The 16,013-nt window shown below is 38.9% G+C and overlaps 1 long non-coding RNA gene across 3 annotated transcripts in view; it reads left to right on the top strand.

Moving 5' to 3' along the window:
• Positions 1-15,284, top strand: part of LOC103179833 — a 65,713-nt gene extending 50,429 nt beyond the window's left edge. The window contains exons 3-5 of one of the 3 annotated variants that reach the window (XR_488032.2): positions 3,158-3,280; positions 9,549-9,714; positions 14,253-15,284. This is a non-coding gene — a long non-coding RNA (uncharacterized LOC103179833). The remainder of the gene's footprint in view (positions 1-3,157; positions 3,281-9,548; positions 9,715-14,252) is intronic. The other 2 variants (XR_488031.2, XR_488033.2) reach the window with 2 other exon arrangements.
• The last annotated feature ends 729 nt before the right edge of the window (positions 15,285-16,013 follow it).

Below are 16,013 nucleotides of genomic sequence, written 5' to 3'. Positions count from 1 at the left end.
GAAACTATGCTGATTTTGCACAAAAGTAGAACTACGTTTGCACGGCAAAATTAAGTGAAGTTTGAACATACTGCACTGAAATTTGACCTTCGCAAAAAGTACATTGAACTTGTACTGAGAACAATGCTGTAGCCACACAAGTTCACGTTTTATTTTCATGTAGTTTGGTCAATATCTCTTCTATTGAACGCCATTGGAATATTTTAAGTTGAACAGCCTGGTCTGTGGCAGCTTTTGGGTTTCAAAATCGGCAGGACTCAGGGGGAGGATATCAGATAGAAGTAGAGAGAGATTGGAGCACTTGGAGAAACAAAAGTCACATTTGGGGCTCCGAACACTTAGCATTGGCAACTGATGAAAATTGAATTAATAACAGGTTATAAGAAAGCAAAACATAAAACCTTTTGAATCATATTTGGAACACTGGTTAAGAAATAAAATAATGCTGGATATTTAACAACTCCTTTTTTAATAATTTTCATAGTAACTTTACTTTATTTGACCTGCAAAATCTATGTACATGTGAACAATGGCCATTCGGATAAGATACAAATCCAAGAATAGGTTTAAATATTTTTTAAAAATTGGGTTGCAATTTTTAATATTTTAACTTTATTCTTTTTAATCAAAAGAACATCTGCTAGTCCATTTCTTTCTCTGACCTATTTGTCTTCTTCCTATCGTTCACAAAATGTCAAAATTGGGCATAATTTGACAGGCTGAAAACTGGCTCCAACAAACTTCATGACATGACAGTCCTTTATTTTTACTGATGGTCTTTTGCCTCAGAGGTTGGATCTCGCTTTGAACATATGGAGATACAAGATGTGCTGAAAGCAATCTGTGGCGCTGTGTATAGGCAAGATGCTTTATTCCCTAAACATATTTGGCATTTATATCACTGTGGGGTTGATCTCACTGACAAAAAGCTGATCAGTGACGTATCTACAATGTCAATGGTGCAGCATGATAATGGATGATGGATGTCCGATGTAAGCTACAAGACTTGCAGCTTCTAATGTAAGAATGTGGAAATTAGAAGGCTGTAATTTTCAGGAAATACAATGGTATAAAGGTTCAATCAAAGCTTCTTATGGAAGGCTGCTGGGGCCAATGGTTGTTCTTAATGGAGATCAATATCTCTTAAGGTTTGAATTGTTCAAATGTGGGAAACGTCAGTGGTAACAAACAACAACAACAAATTACATAGCGCTTTTCACATCGGGATGATGGTCACAAAAGCTTTGTAACAGAGTTACTAGCACTATTTGTTACAATATGAAATTGTAAAATTATTATTGTTTTGATAGGTTAGACATAGAGAAGATGTTTCTACTTGTGGGGGAGACCAAAACCAGGGGCCCTCAATTTAAAATAGTCACCAATAAATCAAATAGGGAAGTCAGAAGAAACTGTTTTACTCAGAGAGCGGTGGGAATGTGGAACGTGCAACCACAAGGAGTAGTGGTGGCGAATAGTATAGATGCATTTAAGGGAGAGCTAGATAAGTACATGAGGGAGAAATGAATAGAAGATTATGTTGATAGGCTTAGTTGAGGAAGGGCAGTAGGTAATTAATTGGAGCATAAACACTGGCATAGACCGGTTGGGCCAAATGGCCTGTTTCTGTGCTGTATATTCTATGCAATTCTATGTAATATGGGATAGTTTGTTTGATCCCCCATGCAATCTTCTCTTTTCATTACAGTAATTAAATAATTCCACAAAGGTAAATACTCATTTTGTATTGTTTTATATCACGCTAGATTGGTAGCATTTGATACTGACAGTGGATGCAAAAAAAGACATGTTCCATTCCTCAGGACATTATTTGTGTGTAAATGTTCATTTCCATATAACTAATGGGATGAGAAATCTGGTATGTTTTATGAGAAATCGCCAGTGACACTATATTTTTGGCTTCCTAGGTTTTCAAAATACTAGCAATAATCCTTGTTGCTCTCCTCTGACCTGACCGACCAAAAAAAATATTTATTTTAAAAAGAGAGGTGACAGATGGAATGATTTCACTAACCATTGGCTCATGCTAATGAACTTCTGCTCCATCTCATGAAACAGTACAAGACCAGCCTGGATCTCTGCTGCAATAAGGCAAGACTCAGTGCTGCAGACTCAGTGAAGCTTGAAAACACAGGTGGCTGAAAGAGGGCTGTCTTCTTTACACCTCAGAGGCTAGGCTTCGTTTCAACGTATTGTGGCTGAGAAACATCCTTTGTAGCAGCTGGAGATTAGTCTGAGATGAAATTGTTAAAGTATTATTGTGTGTCTTTTGGGGATGTGGACCATTTCCTGACATAAAGAGTCCAAAAGGCTGACATAGCATCACAAAACATAGTTACAATGTTCTGTTGAGCTCGCCATGCAACGTAGCACTTTCGGTGCAGGTTATGAATTCAAGCCCCATGTCGGGACTTTACACTCAGTCTAGGCTGATGCTCTATTGGGAGTGTGCTGTATTGTTCAAGGTGCCACCCATGGGGACATTAAAGATCCAATGACATTTTTCAAAAAGGGAAGAGTTTCTCCTGGTGCTTTGGCCAACAATCCCCCAAATGACATTGGTCACTTACTCCGTAGCTGTTTGGGGACATCGCTGTACACAAGTTAGCTGCTGCGTTCACCACAAAATACATAGTCACATATCCCAGTAAAATCATATGAAGCATTTTGAGATATCTTTGGTAATGTGATAAGGCAGTATCTCAAATGCAAGGATTATTATATATCAGCACAAAGATCGTGTTGAGATTACACAGTACTAAAATTAGATTAATTGTCAAAATACTTGAGGCGAGAGCTATGGCCTTATATACTATAGAAATATTTATAATATTGTATTAATAATTATATTATTAAAGATTTAATATAAAGTCTGCATATGTGTCCAGACAGTATCACAGTTGTTGAATCCAGCATAACATGAAAACACAGATACATAAAACATTCAGTCAGCACTCATATACAAAGTAGATCTGGACAGAAGTGATCCTTTGTAATAGCTGTACAAACTATTTCAAGGGTATAGGTTGCTCTATATCTTCCAGAACAGAGAGTTCTTTGTTCATTCATTGGTACAGTGGGTCCTACTTAGCCGCATAGCATTGGAACCAAATAGTTTTTTTTTCTCCCTGATTAGCTCGGCACAGCAATGAGACCGCGAGGGCAACTGACAAACTGAACAAATTGGATCGAGTCCCCAGGTTTCACTGCTGTGAAACATTCAGAGCAGCGTCTCGGGAGAAGATTTGATGCCCCAATTGTACGTAAAAGTGCAAATGGAAGACACATTTGTCTTTAATAATGAGTAAAAATATCAGTGCATGAACACAGGTGATGGAGCTACAAGATTTACAAGCAAATGATACACCCCCACCATCTGATAAGTATCTATACCTTTTCCCTCTGACTTGGTTTGATGAATTTTGTGCTGTCTCCATTAAGGCTGAGAGGTGGAACACTGTTTCATACGACTGCCTTATTTTGATCCTAGCTGCAGCATGATTAGATGCAGACTTTCTCTATTCACTGCGTGCCTTAGACCCAAAAGTCAGAGGAGCATCCTCACTCCCTACTACACTGGTTTGACATTTTCCACAACAGCCACTGTGACCCCTGGAAATGAGATTGCTAATTTAGTGCTATGTCAAGGGACGTTTTGTGTTGTGAGTGCATTCCCACCAGAAACTAGGTTAAGGCTCACTGCAACAACAAATTACATATGTATAGCGCCTTTCATGTCAGGAGGACGTCCCACTGAACTCATTTTAAGTCGGACTTTCCATCCAACAAATAAGGCCAGCCCCAGGTGTTGAGGGTTTGCAAAGCCATGGTTATTTTATGGTGGTGGCTGAGATTGGGCAGATAAAGTAGATAAACATGCTTGCTAGGAAGTGGTTGCAGACAAAGATGGAGTATTGCCTTTGAAAGTATTTAGGTGAGCACAGAGGAGCTAGACCTTTGATCTTGTTTGTGGTTGTGAGACTCTCGCTCTTGCATTATCAATACAAGAAAGAAAAATACAGGCACCGAATAGCTCGGCAATCCTGCTGGTTTTCAGCTTTTCTTCATTAAGTGGGTCTGCAGAATAGTGCCCACTCCAGCTTGTGCATTCACAGCTCAAATCCCTCAGAGGCTCGGATTGGCAAATGTCCCACAAGCACATTGCTTTTAAAAGAGAAGACCAGCTTCCAAATTTTTATACTAATAATCCTTGCATTTGATATAGCACCTTACCACGTCTTCAAGACATCTCAAAGCGCTTCACAGAGTATTCTGTAAAGTGAATTGACTGTACATTTTGTGGCCAATTGTACAGTATCCCACAAACAGTCGTGGATTGAGTGACCAATTTATTATTAATATTTTTGAAGGAATTATTACCCCCGGAAAAGCGATCCCAGGTCTCTCGCTTGAGAGGCGAGTATTCTAATCACTGAGCTACAGGACTCTAAAATGTAAATAACAGATATTATTATTAAATTATTATTAAATTGTTATTATTATAAATTCAATGCAAAAGTAAGTCAAAAGGCATATTCTTTTTTGGAAAAATATAATTATACCATCCCTCACCCTTCAAAGTGATTGGGCAAGACATTGAGTATACAGATGGACATTTCCTATGAAGCAAATATCCCTGTTCAAAACCACAAAGAGAAATAGCAGCCACACAAACTGAAAACATAGATTAGAAGAGACAGCCATTTACCATTGTGAAGATTTCTCTCTTTTGCACTGCTTTTCATGTTTGTTAAAAATGCACAGTCCTTCAAATAATTCTCTCTGCAATTCTACCAAGTAAACACATCTGTGAGGGCAAGTTTCTTTTCTAATAATGACATTCAGACTACAATAGATAAGCGCTTGGAGTCCTATCAGGGCATTTGCCAAAAATGAATTAAAGCCACCCGTCAGAATCAATCAAGTCAGATTTGTGGAGTAACATCCAGAGGCAACATTCTATTTTCTCACTGAAATCAGGTTACTGGATGATCTTTATGAAGCCTTAAATGTAGCCAGGTGCCTGCCTTTCTGGTTATTTTCCATTGCTGGGTGTAATCCAATACATTTGTTTGGTTCTAATGCTTGGTTGTACAGAAGATAGTGCTCTGTTCTGGCCCTACCAAGAGTACTGCATGTGTTGCTGGTTGCGATGACATAAATGGACTGCCCAGTCTTAGAGACAATGCAGAAGACATTGATTCTCAGTGCTAAAGTATAATAAGCTAATGAGACGAGTCAGACTCTATAATGTAACGTTCTAAATGGGTTTGCAAAAGTAAATCCAGAACATACTTTAGGATGCATCAAGATCATAGAACAAGCGGACATCAGTTTAGAGTTGAAAAGGGCAAATTCGGAACAGACATCAGAGGATATTCAGTACATACTATGGACAAACAGGTACATCACCATAAACTGGCTCTGGGACTATACGAGTATGTTGCCAGCACAGATCACCCCAGAATCAGAAGCTGTTAATGATTGCAAGATTGAAATGAAAGATAAATACGTTTGTTTGAAACTTAAGCAATGCTTTAGTTATGCATTGTTCACATCATCGTGCATAAACATCTTACAAATAAATGCCACTTCCCATATAAAGCGGAATGGGTAGGATATCATAAAGAGATGAAGTAGAGGAGAAGGAGCAAATTACCCGACATACATTGGCAGTTAGCAGCAATCAGAGAAAAGGCTTCAGAAACCCTTCCAAATTAAGAACAAATTAAAGAATGGGTGTATTGGTGAAAAGAAATCTGTATTTCCAAAATTCTGCACAAAATAGTTGTACAGGAGAAGACTGCGTGGAATTTTAAGCTTCAGGTATTTGTGTATTCCATTTCAAGAAGAACCAATCAGCTGAATTTTATAGCATTCAAATCCAGGAATATTGTAGAATAGAGACATATAAATAACATCAATCAAACCTTCAGTACTGTGTGTAAATTCTTTTAGGAGATTTCAATTCAATGAGTATCCTTTACTCTCTTACTATTGCATCTTTCAATATCCTTCTGACAGGTTCCATTTCTATTTATGAGTCTCCCACTGTACATCACTATCTGAGAGATGAGATCTTATTTACCAATAAAAAACTGTGCATTGTCTGTCATGCTGGAATATAGCAGCACACAATATTTACTGTGACAGTGGCACATACAAGCAGTGAAATAACTTTTACATGAAACAAGTTTTGACATGAATTGCAATAGCGTGACAAGTGCCAACAAAAATGGTTTATCAGACAACCTTAGAAGAAGCTTCTTTCTCGAATGTAAAATTTTAAGGTAACTAAGCAGCACTGCACATGTCCAGCTAAGATCATTCTAGTCATTAGGGCTTTGACTTGCATAATTGAGATATACCGCATCTGTATTGCCATGTCTCATTGATGAGACAGGCTTGGCAACCAGCAACTGTGTGCTGAAATACTACTGATCTGACTGGCCTCGCCAGGAAAATCCCTGCAGAGTTAGTGCAGCCCCAAGGAGATCATGGTTACTAAAGAAGATATTTTTAGATGTGGTACTCATTTCATCCACCTCAGAAGTGAGATGACGTTCAATATAATAGAAATATGAAGTTTGCATGTTTATTGTTAAGTAAAACATTTTCGTAGAGCAGGCACCAATATTCCAAAAAACGTCTTTTGAGACGTTTCGTTTTATATAAACAATAATAAGATTGATATAGCTTTTTAACACATCAAAACATCTCATCCCTGGTTCACGTAGACATAGGGAAGATTTTTCCACTTGTGGGGGAGACCAAAACCAGAAGCCATCCATATAAAATAGTCACAAATAGAGCAAATAGGGAAGTTAGAAGAAATTTCTTCACACAGAGAGTAGTGGGAATGTGGAACATCCCACCACAAGGAGTTGTTGAGGCAAATAGCACAGATGTATTGAAGGGAAAGCTAGATAGGTACATGAGGAAGAAAGGAATAGAAGGTTATGCTTGAAGGCTTAATTGAGGAAGGACAGAAGGAGGCTCACGTGGAGCATAAACACTGGCACAGACCAGTTCGGCTGAATGGCCTATTTCTGTGTTGTATATTCTAATGTATTCCAATGTGGTTTTCTATAAAGTGTAGCGACTGTTTTAAGCAAAGGCAGCAATCAATTTGAGCACAGCAATGTCCCACAAACAGCTGTGAAGTAAATAACCATTCCTCCACCCTCTGTGTGGGATTGTTTGCCAGGACACTGAGAAACTGTTCTCTTTTTGAATATTCGCACGCGATCTTTAACAAGAAGAGACAACCGGTTTCAAATCTCATCCAAAGAACAGTAACCAATGCTGCACTGCTTCAACACTGCATTGAAGTGTCAACATAGACTGAGCCTCAAAGTCCTGACATAGGGGTTGAGCCTACAACTTTCTAAATCAGAGGAGAATGCTTCCAAAGGAGTCGGACTGACTATAGAATACATCGGTCCTAGGTTTACTGATTTGATAATCCATTACTGTGAGTTGACTTCATAGGATCTGAAAGCTCTTCAAAATGTGTTCACCTGATACAGGAGTCTGTGATCGCTCTTTAACATTCCAGTTACCGTGGATCATTTGTAGATATTTACTATTGTAATGTACAAATGGAGTCCTGTAGCTCAGTGGTTAGAGCACTCGCTTTGTAAGTGAGAGACCTGAGTTCAATTCCAGGCAGGGAGAAACCTTGGGCAAGTTTCCTTACTCCACACGCCTAATAATAATCCCTCCAAAACCCAAAACAATAATAAATTGGTCATTTTCAATCCACGACTGTTTGTGGGACTTTTTGGGGGGATTAAGCTACAAATTAGTCAAAAGAGCCATACCATACTGCAGAATTACTCTCAGTGATGGGAATGGAGGGTTCAGTTCCACCTATAATTCCTCAATATCTGACTTGTTTTTCCACTCTAGTCACTATTCTTTCTAGTATTATCTTATTTTCTGTGTGTTTTTTTTAATGGCTTTACTGTGAATTTAATATGAGATTGCACTCCTTTCATCTTCTGAAGACATGATCTGAATGAATTTTTGAAAGTTTCCACACATTGGTGAACTCATTTAGTCTGTTGGCTGGATGATAGCCATTTTCCAATAAGATGGATGATCTATTTGCTTTTTCTTCCCAAGACTCCTATGATTGAGATCTACAATTGACCATGTAGTAAATCTTAGGCACGAATCCATGTATCTGCTGCTTTGAGTCCCAGCTGTTGGTGCTCCAGTGGCTTTTCTGGATTGCTTTGCTGCTTCAAAAGAAATGGGAAAAACAAGAAAATAACTCACCACCTGCCAGTCTCTCATGAATCTCTAAAGCGATTTTAATTCATTCAAGGTCACAAAGCTCCCAACAAAAGTCCGGCAAACTGCAAAATAAAAACAAAGCAAAATCTTTTGGGTTTCTCTCCAGCGCCGACATATTTGCCTCTCCTGTTTTCTCTCCTCTCTCAAGCACATTGTTAGGAAATATGCTGGCAGTTCAGATGTCTACCTCCCAAAAATACCACAGCAAAGTTTTAAACACTTTAATAGCAAACGTTTAAGTCAAATCAGATAACTAAGCTAATAAAGCCAAAATGAACTGTAAGTGAATCAAAACGTTCAAGATTTCATTCAAATCATGTCTTCCAAAGATAAAACGGATGCAGTCTGATTATGAATTAAAAATGTAAGCAACAAATGCAACTTCATATCCCTTACCCTACTTGCCCCACTAGTGGCAATCAGGCTTTCAGCCGATCCCCTCCGATTCTCCGGCACTCTATCTCTCCATCTCTCAACTCTTTCAAAGTTTGCCTCAAAACCTACCACTTTAACCGTGCCTTTGGTCATCTTTCCCCTACTGAGGCCCCTCAGTTCCCAATCAGGTCGAGTGAGAGGACTGTTGAGCACTTTAGGATGCCCTCCCGACATGAAAAGTGCTACATCAATGTAAATTTGTGTTTGAATAAATTTAAACTACAAAGAACAGCATTCACGTGACAGTGAGATATTGAGGAATTGTAGGTGGAATGAGGAGGCACATAATCCCATCACTGAGAGCAACTACAACATGGTATGAATTAATAACATTTATGTCAATTATGATTATTACTTCTTGTAACAGAATGCTCATAAAATACAGAACCATTTGTACATTAGAGCAAACAAGGAGCTGACACAGGTTTCCATATGCACTCTACACCCATGTTGTACTGTTCCGTGATTTTGCCCTCCTCCAGACATTAACTGCACTACAAGTGGCTCCCTACTTTTGAAATATGACAAACCAAAGGCCAATGTTGAGTTATTCCCAATTTTCAAGTCAAACTACAGCAGAATAAATCTCCTCACTGTCACCAATGATATCCCTCAACTTCAGAAGATTATTCCCTATTGTACCGTGTATTATTTTCTACTTCACACATCAGCCATCCTGTGGCCTGTTTAAGTGAGATTGCCAAATTCACGTCACATTAAAGACAAACTAAAGCTGCCTTTGGTTTGGTACTAAATTGACAATCTAATTGAAATGCTCACATTTGTTTCAGATTGTACAACAGACATTGACCATAACCACATTAGTCTTGGCTGGATTTGAACCCTGGTGCCAGAAGGGAAAAAAGGCCAATGGGCAAAAATTGCAGGGATGAAATAAGATCAGGATTTGTGATGTACCAATGGAAGACCATTCGAAAATGCTGATGCATGTGGGTGGTAAGTCAATGTTCCTCAGCCTATTAATATTTACTTGCCAGGCTGAAAGCAGAGCTGTGCATTACCAATGAGAATGGACTAGATGGTGCCTCCAGGCATTGTGAACCTCAATTCAACAAGCATCACAAAAATAGAAGTTGACCCATGACTGCTTCTTTCCCAGACTATATGATTGGTTTAGATATACTTGGGTCTCAGAGCCCAATGCAAAACAAAAAGCAATTCCCAGCACTGTTAGTTTTTTTCTTTTTTTAAATAAAAAGCTCTTTAACAGATGGAAGCAGAAGTGTTGTAAGTATTTTGTCTAATCTCGCTCCTCCTGGTTTGTTTTCTCTTCAGGACATGACCCTTTCCTAAAAGTGAAAATCCGCACCAGCCTAATCCTCTGCAAAATTGCTGTCTCGAGCACATCATTTAAAAGAAAATGATTGTAATATAATCAGACAGTAAATATTTTAAAATTAAGCACTGGAACAGAATCATTGGCTCCTGGAGTACTGGCAGACATCCAGTGTCAATGAATGTGCTTGGATATTTACAACATGGACTGGTCTGGCAGTGATCTGATTTAGCATTCATTCTGTCAGAACTATTTTCATTTTTGGAAACCCAAGTTTATACAAGCCCCTTTGCTGTGGCTAGCTATTAAGTATAACAAGCTGATGTTTGCTTACAGAACTTTATTAATAAGTCAAGGTTCTGAGTGCAGTTCCTTAATGATATTTTAGATTGCCATGCTGACATTTGAAAGTACTTTTCTAATGTCTGTGCTAATGAACGGTTTGAAGGATTCCAATCAGAGGGCAGGATTGTGTGCTTTTACTAAGATAATTGGTTAGTTTCGCAACACTTTAATCTACTTGCTCGTCTCAGTTTCAATCCGATGTGATCAGTAATACTGGGCAAATATGGAAAATGGAGATTCACAGTTTAGAATAAAGCTCTGAAGGTTCAAATCTAAAAGTATCTAAATTAACATGTTGATGCCTGTGTTAGCAAGTACACAATACTAATTGGGGTGGTTTCTGGAAAAATATTTTGAGCCATTTTCCTACAAATATTACAGTATTGCATGTCCATGATCTAGTACCCGTTATCTTTAGTCATTAGTTTTGTACAAGAATGCTGATTCTTAATGTTCTATTTGAAGAGAAGCATCCAGGCTTCCGACTGGTGGATCTATCACTCAATTGATGGAGTTGCATGTCCAGGCTCTATGCAAGAGGAGTGGTAGCAATGCACTTATGCATTTTCTGCTGGGTTTGTTTCTTTTCAGAAAATTCTCAATGAATTTCTGGTATCTCCCATCTATCTAGTGAGGGCTCAAACCTTGTTGTAAATCAAATGACCAACCAGTGACTAACCTCCTGCTGTGGGGAGAAAAGTAAGGGAAGTCTCCTTGGGGCTGAGCCAGCCACCGGAGTTTCCTAGTGTTGGCATTTAAAGGAATACATATTGTGGCAATGCAAAAAAAAAAGCTAAGACTTTCAAATATGTAGGTTAACAAAAAATGCAAAATTTATCAGAATTATTGAGGTCAGAGGATGGACGATGTTGTCTACTGGCTGGGACATTATGGGACACTTTCTTCTGTACATACTGTATTGGTCTTTGGTGTTTGTAAGTAACTCAGCTACATCTCATTGGTTGTTTTTGCCATTTTGAAGACCCCGAGAGACTGAAAGCTTCAGTCAAGTTTTTGAACAATCATTTGGCAACCTTGTGAACACCCTAGTGTGTTCGGAATGCATTTTGGTTGTTGGAAAATAAATATTGTAATACATTATTGTAAATTGTTTGTTAGAATCCTTTTGAAGTAGCGAGGAGAATTTGGGTCTCTGCCATACATCTTGTCATATTGCCATGTTCTGTGTTTACTGACTGCATTGGAGTGGGGAAACTCAGTTGTTAAGCTTTAAGCTGCTTATTTCTAGGAGGTAATGTCGTAAACTGCCATTATTCAACATCAGTCAACTTAATTATTTAATCCTTTGTTGTCCCCATCTTCCGAAGAACGGACTGATGTTGCATTCAATTTGACAGATGCTGGTGGCTCTGCTGCACCCGATTCAAGTCTCCGTTCTACATGTGTGAGCCGAGGCAATGAATATCTTTAGGCTGTTGATTATGAGGAGAGAGAATAAGAGGAATCTGTTAGTGCCCTCATCTAACATCCATCCATAGGGTGTATAGTGATCAGCAGGGGGAACTGATATTTAGTTATCCATTCCCGGAGGAACAGAGGCGAACTGTATGAAAGAAAGCTTGCATTTTAATAACACCTTATGCCAAAAACCTATCAAAATACTTCAAAGGTAACTGGTGACTTTTTATGGACACTTGGAGACTCAGAGTGCGTGTTAAGATCCTGCTGACATTTAAGAAACTGAAACTGTAAAGCTTGTCATTGAGAGAACTGCCTAGCAAGCTTCTTGCTACTTGTCAAGCTAGAACTATCCCATCCATTAGGGCTTCATCTTGCAGGAGCTGAGTGGGAAGAATTCCTGCTCCCAGTGACTGGTCTTCCCCTCCAAATCCTTCTGATAAACTAGTCTGACTGGTCTGTTATCAGTAATGTTGGAGTAATTGCAAACCTGTTTGGCTCAGGAACTAAACTGCTGAACATCATAGAGGGCTGATGTGGGACAGAAAGTGCACTTCAGATGTACATCACCAAGTTGGTCTTTCTCCTCTCCAATTATATTGCATACCTCAAAATATCCTTATTGTCCACTGAGGATAGTTGAGATCAATTTAAGATATACTGATGGTGCCATGTGGTTGTAAGAGATCATACTGGAAGAAGCAGTAAACAAAATAGCTATTATAATAATAATAATTCTTGCATTTGATATAACATCTTATCACATCTTCAAGATGTCTCAAAGTCATCTCCACTACATTATAGTGTAACAACTACAATATTTGCTAAATCCAATATAGGAAGTCTACGAGCTACATACCAGCTTATGTTTTACTGATGGGTTTTAAATGTTTAATTTGATCAACTATTCATTGTAAAACTATTGCAGCAACATTGTATTTGATCAGTTGTTTGTTTATATATTCTGTTTCAATTTTCTTATTACCCAGATTTCCTACTAATGATCAAATACCTCCAGCTATCTTCCTGAATATGAATTTAGTGTAATAATGCCAGATACAGTTTGGGAATTGTAATTAACTTTGATGCACAATTTACCAAAGTGAGAACATTGTGGAAGTTTGATACAACCAGGCTTCAGCCTCAAATTCCTCCTCTGTGTAACTCATGCTCATAATCTTTGTCTTACAGCGTCCGATTAAACGTCTTCCATTCAATGATTGCATTGTTCAAAGGCTTGATTATCTGTAGCACCACTTTTCCAACATCTATGGAACACAATTATAAAAGAAGAGTGTTAACAGCATCATTAGAGCTGTTGGGCTTAATGAACTGAATGGCTACTTTATGTGATGTAATTTTTAGAATCCTATGTGAATATAGCAATTTAAGAAAGCTTGAAATTCCCATCTGAAAATGAAAAGGACCAATTAACATTGGCAGATATGAAAACTTGCCACAGTGATCACATTAGGAGTGATTTTCAACATATCTCCGATTCAAACACGTGATCACGTGGTAGTGTTTTTTTTCTGATAGTTCCACAAAAGAAATCTTAATTTCCATTTTGACATTTGTGGCTTGGAAGCCAGAAATTCCTGTCAATACACCCTTCACAATGCCGTTTTCAATTCAGTTGTCAATGACAAATGGCTGGAAATTTCAAAATTTCTAAAGTACATACTCAACCGCATTTATTTGGTTTGTATTTATTTCACAGAAAACATGCACATATACCATTCACAGAAGCATGAGACATCCCAGAAGTTCCTACAGTGCACTTTGTGTCTGTCTGTGTGTTGTGTCTGTCTGTCTGAGTGTGTATAGAAAGATGACAAAAGACACACTAATTTCTTCTGACCTAATTGCTGAGTGTTTTGTAATCATTCGTAGCTATTTGCAGACAGCTTTTGAACACCCTGGCCATCTGGACAGGAAAATACAGTGGCGTTAGTCATGTACTGTAACTACAGTCATTCTACAAAGAAAATGAGGTTTGTGTCTCAGATTGAACCCTTAAGCCCCATTTCCCCTTCAATGGTTTGAAACACACTCAAATCTCTCAGTAATGATGGTCTCTCAAGCTCTGCTACTTTTCAATATAAAAATATTTATTTGCCAGACAGTGGTAGACAAAGCCAGCAAGTCAAGTTGTATCCAGAATGAATACTTCCAGAGTTAGCTAATTCGGGGAAGAAAATGTGATTTCAACAATTTTTATTGGAGTCAGTAAGCCAAATTTTATATTCCTGTACTCCTGTTCAAACAACTTATTGGTGTGGTATAAATAGAGAGCAATGGTTTATGCAGCATGTCTCACAAATGAGATCCAGCAAGATATGATTTTTCTTTGTGGGAAAAGACTTCAAATAGTGGGGAATCTCACTGCAGAACCATTGTGTTAATAATGTGTTTTATTTTTATTTCCACATAGCAGCAAAAAAGAAATCGCTTCAAAAACAAACACGACTGATTGTACTGGCTTTGCAGTACACACTTAGAAAATCATCTTGTTTTCACATCCCCGGTCCTCGTAAATGAGAGAGTGCAGAGTGCTTTGTTGTTGTGAAACCGCCCCCCCCATGAAGAAATAATACTCTGCTCCCAACATCGAGGTTGCAAATAACATCTCTCAGATCAAACAACAAGTTGTGGACAAATTAGAATTTGGCAAGGGGCATTCCTTGAAGGACTCGCTGCCCGAAAAATTGGAAGAGGCGATAATAAACAGTCAAAAAAGAGGTAAATACTGCTAAAGTAAACATTGTGTGGAGAAAAAAAGCAGAGCAACAGCTGTACGTTTTAAACCCCATCCCTAAGCCAGTTTGACTCTCCAGACTCACCGCCTCCCTTAATGCATAGACTTGCTGTGAAAATCTGACAAGAATGACTTGGGCATCAAGAGGGTTATGTAAGATGTTTGTGTCGGCTGAAACCATTCACCCATTGTCACTCAGAAGGAGGTCAGAGCAGAGCTGACATCATTCACGTGGAGGATGGAAGAAACAACAGTCACTGTGTGCAGTGAATGCATTTTAACACTTTTCCTGCCACACTAGTCGCTCCCAGCAATCGGTAACCTTCCCAAGTTATTGTGCACTTCATAAATTGTTTAAATTGAGGAAATATTTCCGAATATAAAACCATGTAATCTGCCACCTTTCAGCTCTAATCAAGTGCTTATTAATATCAAGACATTTAAAGCTGCTTTACTGGAGAACTGGAAAACCTCAGAATTGATAGTCGACTGGGGATGATACGATTAAGCTCCCTCTTGTCTAATCTTTCTGCAATTGAGTTAAAAATTAACTCAGTGTGTGTGTGTGTGTGTGTGTGGGTGGGGGCGGTGGGGTTGAATCTCTCCTGGAGAATAATTTTCCCCCAGATCATAAAACAGAAGTGGCAGCTTTTCTTTATTAACAGTGATGGACAGAAAGAGGTTACATATTTCACAACAATAACATCGGTGGAAATAAATGAGAGCTGACAAGCCTGAAATTGCCATTATGGCTAATGCAAGCGCTCACTTGAGCCATTTTCATTTCCCCTGCACTGCGGTTCAAAACACGTCACATAGCTGCGAATTGGACCCTCTTCAACTACCCTGTGGTCCCTCCCCCGTGCCCGGTGTCTGATCTTGTGTGAAATGCTTCCAGATGCTATCCTACATGAAGGGCACTATGTAAATGCAGGTGTTATATCTATCACAGTGGCAAGTAGGCATGGCAGCTCTTTGGCCTTCCTATTTCATTCCAATGCCCACGGTATCCTCCCCTGAGCCAATGGTTACCAAGGAATAAAGTCAGTTGCTTTGGGCATATTTGGATCAAAGTTTCTAAAAAAATGTCTGACTAAAATTTGTGTTACGTTTAATCCTCCTTTCCTCTCATCACACACAAAATTAAAACTAAACAGGCATAAACACTTGCATTCCCTCAAATCATAAAGAATTCAAATACGTAGTGCCAAAGCCCAGGGAGGGTGGGTGGGTGGGTGAGTGGAGGGGGCAGAAATGGAGCTGAGGAGAGGAAGGGGAAAGGTGGTTGAAGATATTAAGGTGGGTTTCAAGGTGGAGAGGGAGGGACAAAGTGGAGGGACTCTGGGATACAATTCCAGAGAGTGAGGGCAAAGTGGTTGAAGGTTCACCCACTGTTCACCCACGGTTGAAGGTCCACCCACATGAAGCAGGATGGTG

This window comes from Callorhinchus milii, unplaced genomic scaffold (assembly GCF_018977255.1).
Source record: "Callorhinchus milii isolate IMCB2004 unplaced genomic scaffold, IMCB_Cmil_1.0 Scaffold5, whole genome shotgun sequence".
NCBI classification, from domain to species: Eukaryota; Metazoa; Chordata; class Chondrichthyes; order Chimaeriformes; family Callorhinchidae; genus Callorhinchus; species Callorhinchus milii.
The sequence above is the reverse complement of the archived record's forward strand: the minus strand, read 5'-3'. Positions and strand labels throughout refer to the sequence as shown.